Source organism: Anticarsia gemmatalis, chromosome 9 (assembly GCF_050436995.1).
Source record: "Anticarsia gemmatalis isolate Benzon Research Colony breed Stoneville strain chromosome 9, ilAntGemm2 primary, whole genome shotgun sequence".
NCBI lineage: Eukaryota > Metazoa > Arthropoda > Insecta > Lepidoptera > Erebidae > Anticarsia > Anticarsia gemmatalis.
Window position 1 is genome coordinate 4,698,159 of NC_134753.1, and position 20,624 is coordinate 4,718,782.

The window sequence follows — 20,624 nt, forward strand, 5'->3', positions numbered from 1 at the left end:
ACTAGATAAAGAACTCTTTGTGTGGCGGATTTTATATTCGAAAGTTGATATTAGCCTACTCCGAGGGTTTTAGAGGCGCATAATCCAGTCGTTACAAAAAGTCGACACTCTGGCTATGCGATAAAACGTGCAATAAGAATGGTGGTATAGGTACAGGGTGGGTATAATCGTAGGTTGTCGGTGTGTAGTGCGCGTGCAGGCGGGCTAGGGCGAGGGCCGGCGGCCGGCGGGCGGGCTGGCTTGTCCTCAACTCGGTAGCCGTGGCCGGTTCTGGGGCTCGCCACAGTCGCCACTCTAGTACGGCACGGGCGCAGGCACGCAGCGGACGCGCGCCGCCACCACTTCGGCGCGCGCATACGACACACGAACACAACATTTGATAATACAAACTTTTCCTACTCGGGTGTGTTTACTGACTGTGTAACGTTCGCGTTCGTGTATTACCAAGGATTGAGTGCACTCGGGGTGTCCGTGACTCGGAAGGGGTGAGGGGGAGGTTTTGGCGGGAGTCTGGAGCGAAAGTGGCGTTCGGAGGCGCGAGCGCGCCCTCTTTTACATAATAGTAGATAACTGGAGCTTTCGTAATTGTTGCGTGATAACAGTAAGTACTTAACATAAGTCTATACTTCGAAGAAAGTTTTAGTAGCAATAAATAATAGATTATTCACACTTTGTTGCATTGTTTATATAGTTTTTATAAATGAAATGCGTAGATCAGAATAAGCTTTTTGTAAGTAGATTTGGTTCTTTAGAATGTTTGCTTTGGCGCATGTCAAGTTTATCTGTTGATGTAAACTTATCTTGTGTCTGTGATAGACGTAATCCTCTTATCTATGAATTAAGCACTGGTTTAACTTAAAAGTATGTTTTGAATGTTCCATGTGTCAATACTAACAGATTGTAGTACAAATAGTACCGAGTTATTTGAATATTTTAGTACCTTATTTGAATTTTTGTAGGTCTGTTTTAGTACGTATTTGAATTTGAAATGGCTTTGGACCAAATCGTGGAGTTAAGTGGTGTGCAGTTGGACTGTAAGGCATTTTTATTTGCTTTGTAGTTGACTTAGTACTATAGTTGTTCTGTAGATGATAATTAGGATTTGAGCTTTATGATCTAGATATTAAGGTGTACTTTTTGAGGTATTGCCGTGGAGCGGCGTTTTCTTGATCGAATTTATTATTCTATCTGAGGTTTTTAATTCCATAAATTAGCAATTTTATGATTTATTACGCTTGTTAAAAAGCTTCAGGGGAATAACGAGATTGGTTGCGCATGTTTTGATTTGTTTATGTGAATAGTTGATATAGTATTGTGTATTGAATTTACTTCTTTATCAATATTTACGAGACATTTTGCATGTAAACTACATTTGTGGAGAAACTTTATGTTCTGTTATTGATATATTTTATACCATAACTTTTACGCTACCACAAAACTTATTTGTGAGATTGCGTATTACTTATGAAACTTTCTACGAAACGAAATTTACGTCAACAGTGCGCAAGGCAACCTTCTATCCGGGTATTCCGGGAATTTTAAATGGCGATCGTTTTGTTACCGACTTCAAAAAGGAGGAAGCATTATGTTTGAATCATTGTATGGAATGTATATGGTTGGAATAACATATCACGTCTTTGATAAGTGAATTGAGAATGAAAATATGAAACTCTTAGTTGACTAAGCATATTAATAAAACCAAGCATAAACCAACATATGCATTAAATCAACAAAGTAACATGAAAACTAATCAAACAAATAAAAACAAAAGCACATCGGTCAACAACCTTTCGCAACTCAACGATTCAATTCACTAACACTAACTATAAAACAGTCCAACATGCAATAAAACGAATTACATTGAATAAGTAAACTGATACAGTGCAATTCTCGCAATAGGGATGCGCTCGAACCAATCACTGTGATGGTCGAATCGTGGTCAAAGCAAATGAAACAAACCATTATCGACCACTTATCACTGACGGACTGGTCGTGAATACTTGGCAAAGCCTACAATGTGTTGAAATGTATTTGCATTAGAATAGAAACGTGAATGTTATATACGTAGTAAAAGTTTTTGTACACAGCTGGTTGGTATTTTCTATATAGATCGTGCCAAGTTGTATAAAAGGTGTGTATGTATTTATAAGGAACTTTTCAACTTGTGACTCCACTGCTTGGCAAGGGTTACCTCCAAAAGAAGGAGGGGTTGCCCCTTTAGGCTGTGAACATTGTTGCATACTGTTGAAGAAGAACAATTAGGACAGGCATTCTAGTAGTATATTCAGTTGCTTTTAAATTAATTAATAAATCATCTAAAATTACAAGTACCCAAATCAGATACTCAACTACGATTCCAGTGTCTATAGGTACCTACATTCTGCTTTGTATAGGTGTATTATGTTTCAAATCAATGGCAAAAACTAGTACTGCACGAAGTACCACCAAGTAATATAACGGCGTTAATCGACTGGCTTCATCACTTCAAGATAAGTTTTGGTCAGCTTATCAAGTGGAATCTTGAAATTTGTTTGCATATATTTCATGTCACTTTATCCATCGGATAGAGTATCTGACACTTATTTGTGAGCTATAAAACTGGCCTTAATCTTTCTATATTTCACAACTACAATAAGTAAAGTTTAAAAGTAAAACTTTGCTTGAATATCTTCATTATTAATCCATTAAGCTCAATCACGGCTTGTACTTGCCATTCGTGGAAGAATGCAATCCCATTCTATAAGTGTCCAACTGTACAATGTACATTACGTACTTATATAGTGCTGTGGAACTTGAACCTCTTTGCGAGCGATCGTTGGATGATATCGCAGCAATTATCGCTGGAGCGTTATTGGTAATCGCTATCGTATTATTATGGTCAGGACGCCACTGTTGATTGTTATTTAAGGTAGCATATAATGCTTTATGTTAGATATATTGCATTTTTTTATTTGTCTACATTTTCGTTGTTATTTCTATAGCAATTAAAACAATGAAGATTTGATTTATAAAGCGTTAATTACAATTATCGTACGAGCTTTCTGCAGGGCTAAATTTGTCATTCCTCGCGTAACCTTATCTAAAACAAATCATTACATATTTTTCTGTAACGTAATTTAGTATTTTGAAACATTTTGCAGTAGTTAAAAACAATACTTCAATTCCTAACATTGCAAAACATACGTAACAATGTCGACAAATAAAAGCGAAAGGCGCGAGAAATAAAAATGATTTAGTTGACAATTAGAGTCAATAAGACGATCGGAATGGGAGAAGCGATCTCATGAGGGCAATCACGCCGATCCAAGATCGTGGCCGACACTAGCGCTATCTTTACTCTTTATCTTTAAACCATTGCCAACTAGGGCTGTAGTCATAAAAAAATCTAACTGATCTATACTTTTTCTTTTAAAAATCAAATTTACATTGTTTACAAAATCAAAACAGAGGCTGCAAGCCTGCTAGTCATTTGCATTTTCTAGATGGTTAACACTCTGTGAGTTAAGCAATTTTTGCCGCGATTATTACATGAATGGGTGATCGATTAGTGGTATTTGAATAGTGCCCGTGCTTCGAAGAGCATGCTAAAGTCAGGGCAACTACTTTGACACTAGGTTGATAATTAACCATAGGAAAAAAATATCGATATCACACAATTTATTTATTTATTTAGATCAATTGATATGTGGTGTCTATAAAAATATGTATGTCTATTAATAATACTAGTGGTGGAAAATAGTGGGCAATGCATTTATAACTTATTCTTCACATAAGTCTGAATCAAGTGCTGAAACGGCAACAATATGCAAATATATAATTTGCATATCGCTGCCGTAAACTTAGAGAAATGGAATGCCATTATCATTTCATATAACAAAAACAAACTTAGTATTATGAAACCACCATTAATTTCATTACAAAATCGTTAGAAATAAGCTTTCAATCTGAAGTCAATATTTACTGTGATAACATCAGTGTATAAATAAAAAATAAAACGTAAAAAAAAAAATCTTTAGTACACTATAAATCAGATAGTCGATTGTCACATACAGGTAAATCGAGTAGTTAGTCCCATGTCCCATCTCTAGTGATCACAATAGCCGGCTCTCGTTAGGGGCGACACAGACTGCAACTTTAATGGCGGTTCGTGCTGCCAATGTCTGCCTAAGGCTCTTTCACGACCGCCAAGCGTTAGCACGCATTAGTTTAAATGTGTTTTCTTTTACGGCGTTACTAAAGTTTGAGGGCGTAGTCACAGTGGGAATGGTTGCACGTTTTATTGCACTTTATGAGAGCTGTTAAACGCATCGAGATTCAATTGGAGAATTCTCATATGTATTCGATTTGAAGATAAGATCGCTATAAATATTTAAATAGGATTCGTTTGTTGTGAAATGTTTTGTTGTGATAATGATTGTGTTTAGTAGTGTCAAAATAATGTGAAAATAGTATTTTCTTATTGATTGACATAACAATAGTAGGCTAGAAATATAAAACTTTTAACCCATCTTGAACTACTGAAAAAGATAGCGCTCGCCGAATTGCGTATGCGACGCCTTCGACGCAACAGGAATTCGAATGTTGCATGATGCCCATAAATGTCCTATACAACCGCAACATTGTAAGCACAATACCATGAAATGTTCATTGCCAATAAAACTTCTTTATATTGCTTTTTATCTGCCTCATAAAATATAATCAAGACGGCTAAGTGTGAAGTTTTGATGCGGATGATAAATACTATGTTGATAAAACACACACCGGCTGACCGCGTTGATGTCTTTTGTATAGAAATAACAGATGCGCACGCGCAACAGTGTTCCTTACTCCATAAATATTATGTTTTGGTAATAGAAATGGACAGAAATGATATATTGTATTATTAAAACATGTTCTCAAACAATAAATAACTTATATAATATTCGACACGGTTTATAAGGCATAGTAAGTATCAGCACCCACATCAACATTTGTTGCATTTGAATATTCGATTTCTAAATATCGTCTCAACATATTTTCTGACAACTTACAACTATATTTCCGCATAAAGACATTTATTTACATCAAACGACATTCAATAACCAAACATCAAAACAGTGTAGGTGCGAAACTGGCATACTTTTCCATAATACATTGAATTTGATACAAAACGTGAATTTTATTTGACATCGCTTACGTATCAGTCAGTATACCGGTTTTGTTTGAAGCCCGTCCTATGTAAGCGAGCCTAAAGTTAGAGCTTATTGTCCCTCAATTTATTATAAGAGGATTGTGAGTGCATACCTCAGCCTACACGGCATAATATAAACAAAGCAGATATCTTCCCATTATTGACGAGTTATGGCCCATTTAAGTGGTCAATTATTGTGAATATTGTTAGGCTCTGTCGGCTTTACTTAATTATTTAGAACTATAAATCAAAGATAATTATTGCTTTAGCAATTCTCAGTTTACTTTAATTGACAGATGAATTAAATGTTATATTATTGGATATGAATGTGCAAGTTTTATTGCTAAAACAGTTATAGGAATATTTTTTAGAAATAAATGGGTTAAAGATTTTATGTTCAAGAAATACATTTCCAATATGAGTGCTAGATAATATCTGCTGCTGTAAAAAAAAGAATTATTACATGTCTTCTAGTCCCTTGTTAAACTTATTTCAAACAGTTCGATATTTTTATCAATTCAATAAATCTTAAAGCACTTACTTTAATAAACTACTATTATTTGTAAATATTAGAATTAGTTACCATTTCCTCAAATAAATAGCAATACTAAGTTAAAATTACTTCCAAGCGTGCGTTGACGTAATTTTACTTTGGCCTTTAACATACAGCAAGGCTGAAAAGCGTGACTTATTTTACGCTTTGACTGATAAGTTCAAAGTAAATTGACCAAATATGACCCAGTTCTAAAAAGTTAGCATGTACATACCTGTTTTTTATTACTATCAAAATTACAAGACAAACTATAGTATAAAATTAAAATGTAGTAAGAATATACTTAAAGTGCAGTAATAATAATATATAAAGCTTGAACCTATCTATCTACTTATGCAGCACATTTCTCATTTCTACCCAATTTTTAATGATAACCTTATTGAAAATAGTGAAAAAAATTTTTTTGGTCGCAATTAATCTGACCATCATGATTTCTAAATAACTAAGAATAAACTTGATCATTAAAAAAGCAAATAATACAATTGACTTTGCCAATGCCTTAGCAACAGCTTTGATTGACAAGTTAAAGGTGATTTGGGTTTCACAGCCCTTTTTAAGGTTTCGTTCAGAAAAAGTACAAACGAAACACTGTTACTGTTCCCTTTTGGTTTGTCAATATTTACGTATCGCAAACTGTACAAATAATTTAACAGTTCTATAATAGAATGTTTGAACAATATCGCTATCTCTTTCTTTATAGTAGAAATAGAAACGTCAAAACAATAGTCTCAGAAATTAATGATAATAGACTAGTAACAACCTCGTAACAGTGGACGCAAACAAATTGAAAACTATTAAACAATAATATTAATTGATTTCATATTATATTGAATTCCTGCGATATGAATGTCACAGACATAGTCAAGGTCTTAAAACAAATTAAAATATTTTTAGATTTTAATTTGTTAAACCAAAATATTACGCCATTTCCCGAGTGAGTAATCATAGAATAATTTTTGAAACTAAACTTTAACGCCAATGATATGTGGATTATAACGGCAGATTGATTGCTATAATCATGTGTCACACAAGAACGCATTGGCTAGAAGTTAAGGTATTTTAATTTATTTATTCTCAGTATCATCGCCGAGCCTTCGCTGGGACAAAGGCTTTGACCGTAGCAATGACCGCCTAATTCGAGTTTTCACACTACATTTATACGTCTGCTCCACATTTCTTTCCAAAACATTAGCCTCATACAGCAAAATAACACAGCTAATATCCTAACACCGTTCTAAATTTTGTTGCTCAGGAAGTACGTGATTTGACGTAATAAAACAACTCGATTGTGGTCAGTTTTTAGTACGTTTTTTGGCGACCGACCGGCCAGTTTATCGTAACTTTAGATGTAGGTCGACTTCACTCGGTCTCCATTATTCATTCTCAATTGTTCTGACGGAAAATCGTTAGTGTGGTGACTCATTAAAGAAATTCGACCGGCCCAGACTAGATCCCACTCGATAACGTTGTTGCAAGTTCTTAAATCGATTAAGGTATTTTGATTTGAATAATATATTTCGCTAGATCGGTATCGGTATCCGCTTTGTGTTCTGCGGCGGCGCTTTGTGATGATTTTCGTATTTAAGGTAAATGTCATATGAACGTAATGGTTTTGTTGTTGTTGCCACATGAAATAACGAAATTCCTTTGATACTATTACTTACGTTCATTTGTTAAACTTATTTCATAAAGGGAATGCAATATCCCCAACTAGCACTTGGCCAGCGTGATGGACTCAAGGAATAAGCCCTCCCTCGTTACGGGGGCAGACCCTTGCCCAGGAGTGGGATAGTAGTGGGTTAAAAATAACAGTGTATAATTTAAGAATTTGTTCCTTGGCCCTTTATTCCTTTGTTTTGCTTAAATTCTCGCCTCCAAAAGTCATGACATCGGCTATAAAGAAAGAAAGGCAAATGTTTCAAATGAATAAGAACTGTGTTTAAATGCATTCAACAAACGTGACGAGTCATACGGCATTAAAACTATTTTGTTTTTAAATTAACTAGTTTCAAACGTGCCATCACATCTCCGCATTGGATTAAACGATACGCGGCGTAAAATCACAATAACTACTGTAAAAACGATAGTGTCTCTTTACGATTATGCACATTGCATAAAATCATCGGGCGTTAAAGATAGGTTTTGAATTGTTTATTTATCGATCGCTTATACACGCTCATTCCGTAAGTCTGCGGAATAAATAATAATGAAATAATGATATGTATACGGAACTAAAATTAAAAACGAAATATTTGTCTTACTTTTTGCAATATTTTTTTAATTATGCAAATCATTAAATGATACCTGATATATCAATGAAAAATACCGATGCTGCTTTCAAAAGTATCCTTCTAAATAAATTATTATCAATAATTACTAAGCATTAAAACCTGTATGTAGTATAGAATGGAATGTGAAAAATTTTCTCGACCACAAAAATACTGAGAAATACGGATTCTATAAAATGCTTTGTCATTACCGACCACCGCTTGCCGCGGAATTCACAGAATTACAATAAGATATAGCAGTGAAACATTGGAAACAATACCTTTTACTCGTAAAACCACTTTAAAAAAAGTAAAAATACTTTACAAAACTGGAAAATTTACCTTTATTGGCGGATACAATTACCATGCAATGATAACAATAAAAGAAAAAAAAGCATCAATCAATAATTATGTCCTAAATACCTATGCGACACATGTCAATCGCATATACTATCGAACAAAGTTCGTCCTTGAGGCATACAATTCTTCATACAAATGGGTACATTATATTGTGTGTATTTTACCTAAGCATAGTGATGGTGATTCATTGACCCGGTAGCCGGTCGATAGCAATAGATACTATTAGATACGTAGTTTGAATTGACCAGCGAGTGAAGCCATCTTCTAACTATTAATGGAAATCATTCGCTATTAAGTAAATTATTTAAATACAGTTTGTAGCTAACTAGGTTTTTATTGCGATTTTGTAGTTGATGTTACGTGTTGCACAATAAATGTGTCATACAAAAAATAAAGGGCTGTTCTACATGAAAATGTGAAAATAATTACATTTTAATTCCTGAATTCGAGTTATTACATCGTTAACCTTTTCATTTATAGAAATATTTACATAACCAACTCATTACCGAGACGCAACCTTCAAATCCAAAAATAGTTTACATAACAAAACACATAATAACAGACTTAGATCGACCGAAAGCAAATTACGAAAAGTTCCCATAGACCAAGGTGACAGATTAACCCTCCAAACGCGTAACAATTTTAATAATATCGTCGCGGTATTCAAGGTTTAGAACCTTGGTGTACAAGTGTTACGATCACAATTTGAACGTTATTGGTCGCGTCTGATACCATCGGAGTGATTTTGTAACCTTCACGTCGCTGAGTGGCCGTTATCACGCGACGAGCGACGGGTTAAAAGCTTGAACCCTGTGATACTGTTTTTACCGAGCCCTTTGAGCCATCTTGATTGTAATATGGAACGGACGAGAACTGGCGCACCTTTTCTGGATCTAGTACACACTAGTGACTAATTAAACTAGGCATTAACTAGAACCAGTTTTTACGTTATATAGACCTAAAAATAGCTTTAAAGTTCAACGACTAGGCTCAGTTCTTAACTACCGTTATTGCTACCTTCAGACAAATTTCCGTCACGGAAATAGAACACGGTTTCTCTAGAACTTCAATCACACATACAACTTGATGGACAACGTTACATCGTCTCACTTATTTTGATCCTAATTAGAAAGATAAGACTAGTTTGATAGCAGATTGGCACTTGAATAAGTCTCAAACAAATTGTCCCACAGTCCAGCAAATTGTCCCGACTAATTGTGAGCTGACTCTGGACGCGGCACTTTAAGCTTTTGTCACGACTTTGCCTGTACAAGTAAACACATTCTTCCTCAACAAATAAATTTGTGTGAAGTACGTTTGAGTGTTTTTTTAGTTCTGTTTTCTTTGTCGCTGGAGGTTACGATGTGTTTGGTTAAGGCTTGATTATCTTACGTCGAGAGCAAAGGGTTGTGTCAATAATGCTCTTGTCTCGATATTGTTGAGGTTAAGTTTATATTTAAAGGACTGATGACGCACTTTTTGATCCATGAGTGAATAAAACATAATTTAAAATTATGAAATAAACATACGACGCAAAAATCCACGGTTTTTTAGTATATTGGGGACATAATTGACACGAATGTGTCATTTGTGATACTTTTAAACTCAAAATACTTTAATTAGATTCTAACTAACAATTCTTCAAAGTGTATACTTCCGCAAAAAAGACTCGTCAGTCCTTTATCTACGCACACAGATACCACCTCATTAAGCGTATCCAATTTGCCATATTTAATTAAGCACAATCATACGCAAGCATATCATAATTATTATCAACCCAAAAACCACAATACCTTAAAACAGAAGAACAAGCCAGCAATTACTTCAACCGATAAATATTAAAATTTCACGACTACCATGTAATTATAAAGTTTATTGAAACAACACGCATGTTTATGTAAATTGTGAGTAATTACTACAATTGAGAATTTATTTAGCAACTGATTGCTTCTGCGTTTAAATTTATGTTGCACTGTTATTTATTTATTGGTAGCCAGAGTTGATGATCAAGCACGTTTCATAAAAATGCAGTAGTATAGTACAAAAAAAAAAAATTAGTTGAATTCCTCTCATAACATAAGAAATAACGCTTACACATCATAAAAAGAATTACAAGTAGGTTACAGTTTCCAAGTTATTTGAAAACCTTTTTAGAGTATTTTTATCCTTAAAAAATCCCGGTCTTTCGAGTCACACAGCAAACGATCTAGAACAACATTACTTTTTCAATCACTCTATGACTAACTCAATTGCAAGTTGTCAATACTTGCATAAGTTTAGTATTACACGCTTGCATTTATTAGTTAAATCAGTAACTTAATCTGTTTTAACATAAAACCAGTGCTTTACCAATCCAATAACCTCACGAAAATACTATCTTTACAAGCAGACACATGCCAGTAGTTTCGACAATCAACGGCTTTGCAACCGATTGTCAGTCGCGATTACATCGTAACGATATTGACTTAATCTCGTGAGATAGTTGACGTAACCTGTCAATAACTGTTTATTAATCACGGAATATGAAGTTTGGCATCACGATCTATATAATTATGTTCGTTAGATTAGCCTAGATATCACGATTTGTGATGTAGAGGGTTAATACTTCCTCGTTGATTGTTACACATTTTATGTAACTGATACATAAAATTGCGCTTCTTCACATTGGGGTAGGCCTTGAATAAAGAATGCCACTTATTACTATTATGATCTTTGCAAAATTCAGTTTTGTATAATTTGCAAAATTAGGCTGAATCTTAAATCTAATTCAATACCTGTTAAAAAATGAAGAGATATTTCACATCAAAAATCTTCATATTGTGACCTACTGATTGAAATTTAACTGTTGAAAACAGTATACGTTCGCCAGTTCGTCATACCGAAATAATTTCTTTGAGTTCGTAAGTTTAACTTGATATATATATTCGCTTAGCCTTTGTTCCAAACTATGTTGGAGTCGGCTTCCAGTCTCACCGGATGCAGCTGGATACCAGTGTTTTACATGGAGCGACTGCCTATCGGACCTCCACAACCCAGTTACTTGGGTATTAACACAATACCCTTCGGTAAGACTGGTTGTCAGACTTTCAAGCTTCTGACTACTGTTAACGACTGTCAAAGATCTTCGAAAATGACAGCCGGGACCCACAATTTAACGTGCCTTCCGAAACACGGAGGAACTCGATATGTATGAGATGGTCACCCATCCACGGAACAACCTCGGCAAGCGTAGCTTAACCTCAGAGATCGATCCGTGCGGCTGTTGTAAACTAAGCCACGAGCTCCTAAGTTTAACTTGATGCTGGTCGAAAATAACCGTCAGAATTTGATTTATTATATGATATTTCCTACCGTGGCTAAATCGTAAAGATGGTCATTTGCTACGACCTTGGACTATGACTAACATTTCTCCTTATCATAGAATCAGCTGTACAAAGGTCCAATCAATGTCACCTTTGCGTGGGCAGCCACAACTCATGCTTTCTGGAAATGCCCTACAGCGTTCGTTAACGGTTGAATCACACCGGCGATTTCATTACTCATATTATACGACGTCACAATAATAATGGAATGACTTTCATGTCTGACGTCACAGATTTCCATATTATTGAGCAAGAAATATCCTTTGGTTGTTACGTTTATGTAAAAATACTTGTCATGCTCCGAAATCAATTCGTTTATTTTCGATTCAATTTAGAACGCGATATGCAAATTGATGTTTTATATTATTGTTTATTGCGACCTTCTAATTTAAACGTCGATTTCAAAAATTACAAGGTTGTCTAAAGAAAGAAGAGTGTAATAGTATGTAATAATTTACAATCGCTAGTTCTTCCCACGGCCATAATAGCTCTGCATAGTAATCACAATGGCCGCACACATCGATCTAAATGAATGCTAAACAGCTCTAGTTTATGCCAATAAAATGTGTAGTAAATAGATTCATGGAAACAATGAGTAAAAAATGTATCACTACATCGGGCATCGTCAGGCTTTTAAAATTCTACGCGCGTTTTGTGACCATGGCATTTTTGTGTAGTGCCGCCATGGAAAATGCGCGGATTCCCATGTTTGAGGCCGACGACCCCCCGCTGAGTGACTGTGAAAACGTTTAAAATTCTCCAATCTTATCTCTAAATCACGTATGTGTATAAAAGGGAGTCTGTTTTTTGTTGAAGACCGCTTAATGCAACATGTAACATGAGTCGACTTTCTTATTATATTTAGTCAAAGGCGATCCCACAACACAGCAAATGGATAATTATTTAACATATAGTTATGCAGTTTCATTATTAATAGCAAAAAATAGGTAGCTAACGAGTTAAGAAATAGTTTTGATTAAAATGAATATAGTATCAAGTCAAGTCTATATTTGCGAAATTACTTCGAGTACTTTAATCGAGATATTGTTATTACCTTTCAAATATTTTACATTAACACTTATCTACCCGAGTGAATTCGTATTTAAGTAACTCATTAGCATACTTACTACAATAAGTAATGAACGTTTGTAATTGGTTCACAAATGCAACAGCCTGCCAATGTATATTGCATGCAAAACTGTCCCAATTACATAAATACCTGCGGACATTAGTTTTAAGTAAAAAACTAAATGCTTGCTAAATAGAAAATGCCTGTGCGTGTACAAAATGTTCACTGGGCTACGAAACTTCTAACAATAGAAACCTGAAAACTTACTTATAAGAAACTGTTTTATTGTGTACATTTTTCATTCATGAAAACATTTTAGACATAGATTCCGAAGGCTAAACCGTATCATTCTATTTTAAGAATAGAAAGCTTAAAAATATTGGTCGAATTTTTTTTTTTGCTTTTCGTTTCACGTGAGTAAGAACACTATGCGAGCCAAATCAATCCTTAGTAATATTCTAAGACAAATAATAATTGCGATTATAATGAGAAGTAAGACAGAATTCAAAATCCTTTAATCTTTTTAATGTCATATAGCCTCCAAGAAATAGGTGGATCAATTCCCGGCCGGAAACCGCGCGTCCATTTGTATAATGACCAACAATTACTTCAGTCAGTACTATTAAATCATTCACTGCAGGTGAAATCGATTTCTTCGGTGTGTCAACATCGACACAAAATACCGTGTGAATCCTAAACTTTGAACAAAATGCTGCGATAGCCTTCACGCTATTTGATACAAGTATTCATTGATTATGTATAGGTGTTTTGTGTCTTGAGTCACTGACGAACCTTACTTTTAAAATAAAGGACTTATATGTCATCTCTTTTCTTCACATTATTTTATTTCGTTCAGCTTTCCTATGTGTAAGCCAGCAGAATTAGTTCCAAGAATTACTTATCGGTTCGAGATTCTGGCACTTGCCATTATCAACATTTATTTTTCTAGAAATTTCTGAAATCAATGCCGTGGAATAATACTGATAAGATGTGTCACCCTGTTCAAAACGTGGAGTTTCATACAGAAGATGTTTGATGAACGTTGTTTTGAATATCAATCGTGTAGGTAATTGTCCAAAACAAGGTCCTTACCGTGACACCACATTTCGAAGGGTCAATGTCATCATCGATCGATTTAACGATGCGTGCACGACAGTTGACGTTTTACGATTTGCGCACGATGGTGACGATCTGAACCTTAGCGTGTTTGGTTATAAACAGCAATACGTAAGCCATTCACATAAGCAACAAGAAGTACCTGATACATTTTTATTATGTGCAATGAAAAACAACAGTCTCATACTCTCACGGCGCCCGCGCTTCGTATAAATTAATTTATTAAGTGTTGGTTGTCTCGATAGGCGAGGCATCTAGTTCAATTAATTGGTAATGTTGGTAAGGCGTATGTGGCGAATGCACCGCTAGCTGCCACTGCTGCCAACTGATTAATTTATATGGAGTGTACCTGATTACCGTGTTTGGCTTTATCTTAGCGCACTTATCAACACTCTGCATAGAATTATATTGTAGGCGAATTGTACAGTTACGAGTAATAAGAATGTCAGGGGCTTATTTAGTAGCATAATACAGGATGACGGACGGTAATATATTGCATGTACCAACTTTGAATTGAATGTGATTGCGAAAGTAAATTTTAGCTCCGTCGTCAGTTACGGTCAATTTGAGTCATCTATATCATAATAATCTATGAAATGCTCGTTTGAATTTCCAATAATTTAGAGTTTAAGCAACCAGTAAGTTTGCTCCCAGTTGAGGAGACGATGCAACATTTGGGATTGCATTATTTCTCCTAGCTACTACGCGATTTTGGTATAGTTTAACAAGCAAAGACCTAGTAAATGGAATTCTCGAACAAGATGATAACGTTATAGTCTAAACAAGGACTAATTTATGAATACCATCATTCGTACCACAACTCCCGTTGCTATAAATGACAGTGGGACGTGTGACGATGTCATAGACAATTTCTACTTAGCATTCCACCTACATGCTCCTTAGTTATGACTATCATCACGACTGTGCTGTTTACGCAAATGTACAAATGTGCACATTTAGTATACGGAATCACTTCAAACTAACCTGTTTTCGTTTAACAAGAGCTATCAAAATGCCCATGAAAAGACGATGTCGCTGCTTCATAAAATAAAAATGTAGCATGTATTTATTACGGTACATGAAATATTAAATACAATTTTTGATCATTCATCGGGTAAACTTGAGATAAAACCAAGCAGCTAGAGAATTTGAAAGTATCCAAATCCTTCTAAACGTATTGTCTAATTTTCTCAGATAGATATAAACAGCAAACTAGGTTCAAAGGATAACAATAAATCCAAATGCCATTTATTATAATGATCGCAACATTACCATTCAAACTATAAATAATATTTAATATTATTTAAGCACACACACTACCTACGCGTTTTCATCGCAACTTTACACCTAATTTCAAATTCTCCCTTCATATTTTTCGTTACATAAAACCAATAAATTCTTGACAATTTGACATTATCTCTTAATACGGAAAAGGTTATTATAAATCGCAATTAATATGGAGTCAGACTTCTATTACGATAGCGCGGCGTAGATAACTCGCAGTGACCATAAAGGGTTAGTGGATTGCAATCGTGTGCTCGGAAAATGCGGATACTTCAAGCTTCATATTTTTGTTTAAAACAAAAAATGCTCGCGTTACAATTGCGTAATACGTCTGGCGCCGTAAAGGGTCTCAGGGAAGTCGTCTGGGTTTTTGAATGAACGATCAGTGTTGCTTTAATGTGTACTTTTTATGTTTCGCCAATGATGTTATATTAAACACTGGCGCCGGCTGTGATTTATCTCGGTTTTAGTTTACATTTAATGTTCGGTAAACGCCGTGTTCAGAGGAGAACGACTGCTAAAATATACAATTATAATACAATTAGAGGGACTTTAACTAAACAAAACGACTTATACAACGAGTGCAAGTAAGCAAACAGATCAATAGAGTTAATTAGTTTACTTTCACCTAATAATCATAAAGACTAATAGAAAATAGAGGTATAAAAATATGGTTTTGGTCTAAAGCACGTTTTAATAGATTAGTATAGACTGGGAGGCAGGGTTATAAGAACCTAAGTATTTTAATTATGCTAAATGCGTTCTTAAAACCGGGGTACTAAGTTTATACCAGTCTTTTAACATGGGCCTAACTATATCTGTGAGAAGTGCTATCTGTGAGAGTGTATGAAATACTGCTACGTTACGCTATTTTAAAAATTGTCAAATTAAGCTAGTTCCCATGCATTGGGAGCGAGCTTTTTGCCATATACGAGTATTGGGCATTGAGCATCACCGGCTACTATTAAGATGAATATAAATGAGAAAATACCAGTATCACTTTGACCGACCCGAGAATCGTACCCAAGACCTCGTGATCAGTAGTCAAGCCTTATATGTACTAAAATAATACACATTAGTTACTAACAACATTATCTAGCTACTAGCTAACTGGCTATCAATACCAGGCGCAGTAGCGACAAATCACACATGCTTGCGTGCACAACCCGACGTGCATGTTTATAAGATAGCCAACCATTTGCAAAGCCTTTACATTATTTACTTCTGTAACATGTAAATAAATACTTAGGATACTAGTTTTTAACCAACTACGGAGAAATGGAGGGTGATTACTTAAGTTGTAGGTTTTATGTGAATTGGTTACTAAGTTTGGTAAGGAGAGGTTATGAATCAGTACTGGTAAGGTAATCGAATGACTATTGACAATATTTATTACGGAATATCAGCTTATGTTTATGTTGTTACGAAAGCAAAGTAGTCATCAATGTTTCTTGTTTACGCCAAAATATACTTTGAAACATTCTCGTTACGTTTTTAGGTAGATATGAAATTATTTTGAATTCAGCAGCAAGTCAGTTCTCAGCTTTTCTTCATGTATTAAAATTTATCTTTTTTTATTTATTAAGTTAAAAAAAAATATCGTTGTTACCGGTGCCGGTGTCAGCAAAAAAGCTCAGTTGAAAACATACTAAGTAGGTTTTATCAGATGATTTTAACAAAACTCACTAGAATACATACCACGAACTGATGCATCGAACTCGCATAACTGGCGGGTTCCCATCAAGACGCTTAATAGAATTGGCAGTAAATTCTCCTACCATTGATACCGCCTACATATTTGAACATAAATGTAATTAATCTGTAATCTGAGAGCCACGCCCTGTTCTAGTGAATTAGGAGAACGGTAGCTAAGACACACCCATGGGCCGCAAAGTTCACGGATGATTTATTTAACACCAATATTGTAGGACAGCCTATCATCATGTGCTATCAAATTAATTAATTATAGTTTACTAAAATATACTATAAGTAAGTAGGTATATAATTAATTGTTCCCACGGATTCAAGGGGCTGGATTTCACTATGATCGTTTTCTTTTCATTTCTTTTGTGTTTAACGTGTTTTAAATTATGATAGCTAGTTGCAATTATACTCCCATGATAATATCAAACAATATTGATCAAATAATACACAATAAATGTTTACCTACGAATCCTCTATTTTGGACTACAACTAAAAACATAAAAGATTTTAGGTGAGATCGAAAAACCATTGCCTTACTTTAACAATGGTTTCGATGTTTAAATCATTTTAAAAATTACTGCAGCCACTATCTATCATAAAGTTAACAATGTAATACATGATTCTTATGACAAGATAGTAGTTTAATTACAGCTCGTTGCAATTTTATAAGCAACCAAGGCTTGACACTAAATGCTTGCACTTTCTATGAAAGTGTCCCTAATTGCTAGTGGAACCTAGCCGTCTATTGCGTGCCTACAAAGTAACGACTACTTTAGCTTAGTATTAGTACTACTTAGAGCAGTAGATTTAATATTCTAATGTCACCACGACTCTTTCTGTTAACGATGCATCGATTATACAAAGACGGTGGTATAATTGATGTTGAACAGGTGTTAAATATGATAATATACTTTCAACTAATGTTTTAGAATAGAATTCTAAAGTATTATGCATTAACGTCGGGTTCCTAAGAACGTTGTACTGAAATACGAAACTAATATCTTCGTGCAAATCTTATTTTTCTAAAAAGCACTTCTATGCCAAGAATTATGATCGAGTAAACATTTTTGCATACGAAAAACAGAAGTTAACCAAGCTCAGCACTGCTATTTTTGTGTCACTTCAGAATCAAACTCCTCTCAAATAATGGTTCCATTTTAAAAATTCTAAGCTTGACTCGACATGGTAAAACCGTTCAAACAAAGTTCTTCACGCAAACCAAACAAAAATAATGAATAACTGTACTACAAAGACACCTATAATATTAAATAAACATTACACTGATATTATTAGGTTCGTGTTCATACAAAACCATGTTTTATTCATTATGATATCGATTGTTACGTGCCTCGTTCGGCCATGTGTTGCGTGAGTTTATTGCCAATGAGACGTGACAGTTACATTGTGAGGTGAAGAGAGTGATTATTACCAAAGAGACAATATTTTTTTTATGAATTCAACCAAATATAAACAAAAACATTGTAGACTGTCGCTGTAGTCTGGACAGTAGTGTATACGACTACCGATCACAAGGTCATTTTGATCCCCGGGTCAGGCTAAATGCTTTTCTAGCTTATTGTATCCCGAAGTATGGTAGCGTGCCCATTACATAAAACAAAAAACTCGCCTTCCCACCCCCTATTACATAGGACTACGAATACTTAAATTAGCGAATCGTCGGTCTTAGCTAGGTAGCAAAAATATATTATTTTTAAGAGTAAAAATAATTAACAAAATAATAATTGGCATACAAGAGAGGCATGCCTTTACACTGTAAGCTAAAAATCGACATAAGTTCTAAGTGCTGCACAGTAAAATAAAATTTCTATTACTGAAAGCAACCGACATCTGTAAAGGTTAACTTAAGTTTAATGAGTAAGTACTTACATAACTTGTTTATTGTTACTTTATTACTAACATTCTTTTCAATTGTTCTTTCACTTAAGCCACTTATTGTTAGTTCCGCAGAGAGGTTTAGCGTGTAAAATTCCTTAAATGTTGAAATTATTGAGTACTAACATAAAACTAAACCCCTTGTCGTTATGTTAAAAACTAAGTGTATGTTAACGATGTACTTGACAATCCTTTTTATAGCAAAACTCTGAAATATTACTATTTAAAAGTTATTTCAGTATTTTCACTTAACTAGTTTTTGCACTGAGTGATGTTTGACTTAATAATCAGACGAAACAAAGAATTGTACGAGCCTCCAATCCTGATTGTATGTTTATGAAATCTTACGGACAAAAATTAAAAAATAAGTAGTTTTGAAAATTTACACCTCTTTCCTGCTAAGGTTACCTTTTTTTAAGGATTTTATATTAATATAATATGTACTTATGCATTTAAAAGTTTCAAAAAGTGTTTGATCAGTCGTATTTCATGAGTACAAGTTCAAATCTATATGTCGTCCTTGTTTCAACACAACGAACATTTGAAAGACAATGTCAACAACAAGACCTACAATAAGTTCTCCCACCCTATTTGTATGACCAAAAGCGATATGTCCAGCGATAGAATCAGATAGGTGCACGTCCAATAACGGTTCATTGCGATTTATCGCGTTCTCACTAACAATAATTGTCGTGGATGTTGTCCACTCGAAATAGATCGTGGGCGCGTTTACTGAAGTGTTACTCCACGCTGTCATACGACAGACATCGTTATTAGAATCATACACTGGCGAGTTTGTCACTTAGTAGTTATCGTAGCCACCAATAGTCACCATTTCATTATTGCTGTACTAGTCATACGGGGTTCGATTCTCACTAGAAAAAAAATCACCTACAAATACATTTTTGTCTAGGATAATTGTGTTAACAAAGGTGCTTAGCTTGGAGTTTTTACATGTGGCGTACTTAAAAAGTATTTACCATCTATACATATTCACAAATCAAAGTCACAATCACAGTCAGAACTTAGAAAAAATAAAAACACACAATCATTTCCTAAAACAGTATTCAGTTGATAAAAACGGCCTTGACATTTACTCTTACTATATTTTTCTAAGAGGTCGAATTCAATAAAAGAAATGTCTCCAGTTTACCTCCAAATGTTTTCCCACGGGTTCAACTCAACTATTTATTTATTTACATGACCCATACCTCGGAGACCGCATCAAAATAAACCATTTTATTCAGCGGTCCTTTATTTGCTCCGGGAAAAGGCTTATTTATTCCTTTTGAAGAATATGCTTAGGATTAAAACTTGTTTAAGAATACCAATTGACTTGAACCTTAGTTTTCAGGAGAATCAATTAAGATCAAATTTCGAATAATTGAATTATGAACTAGTAAAAATATACCGTTCGTTAAAGTCATATTCCGTCTGTAAAACGTTGTTTTATATTAAGTATTAGTAGAAAAAGTAGTTAAAAAGATTATACTAATAATATGTATTGATAAAATACCCTTTGTCTGTTTATTCAGACTAATTAACTTTTAAAACACCCATAAAGTAAAAGTGTTGTACCGTGTCATTGTCAATCAGTTTACAACAAAGTAAAATAACGTGTCACACGGAACAAAATATCTACTACCATTATTTATTAACAAAATATCAAAGTCAATCGGAATGCAGCAAAACCAGTATAACAAACTCTTATTATGGCAGTAGTTGGCCGTCGCAGATTTAATTAATTTCACAAGAAAACAAAACATTTAAAATATTCATGCCGTATTCAGCGAAGGGCTCGATTTGCATATTTCACTACGAGGGTCCAAGTTTATTGGCGGTCGTG

The 20,624-nt window shown here is 34.6% G+C and overlaps 1 protein-coding gene across 1 annotated transcript in view; it reads left to right on the forward strand.

Annotated features, from left to right (window-relative positions):
• The first annotated feature begins 200 nt into the window (after positions 1-200).
• The window catches only part of LOC142975253 (cadherin-86C-like), a 109,904-nt gene continuing 89,480 nt past the window's right edge, over positions 201-20,624 (forward strand). Inside the window, exon 1 of the mRNA XM_076117991.1 lies at positions 201-601. The gene's annotated coding sequence lies outside the window, so the exon portion shown is untranslated. The remainder of the gene's footprint in view (positions 602-20,624) is intronic.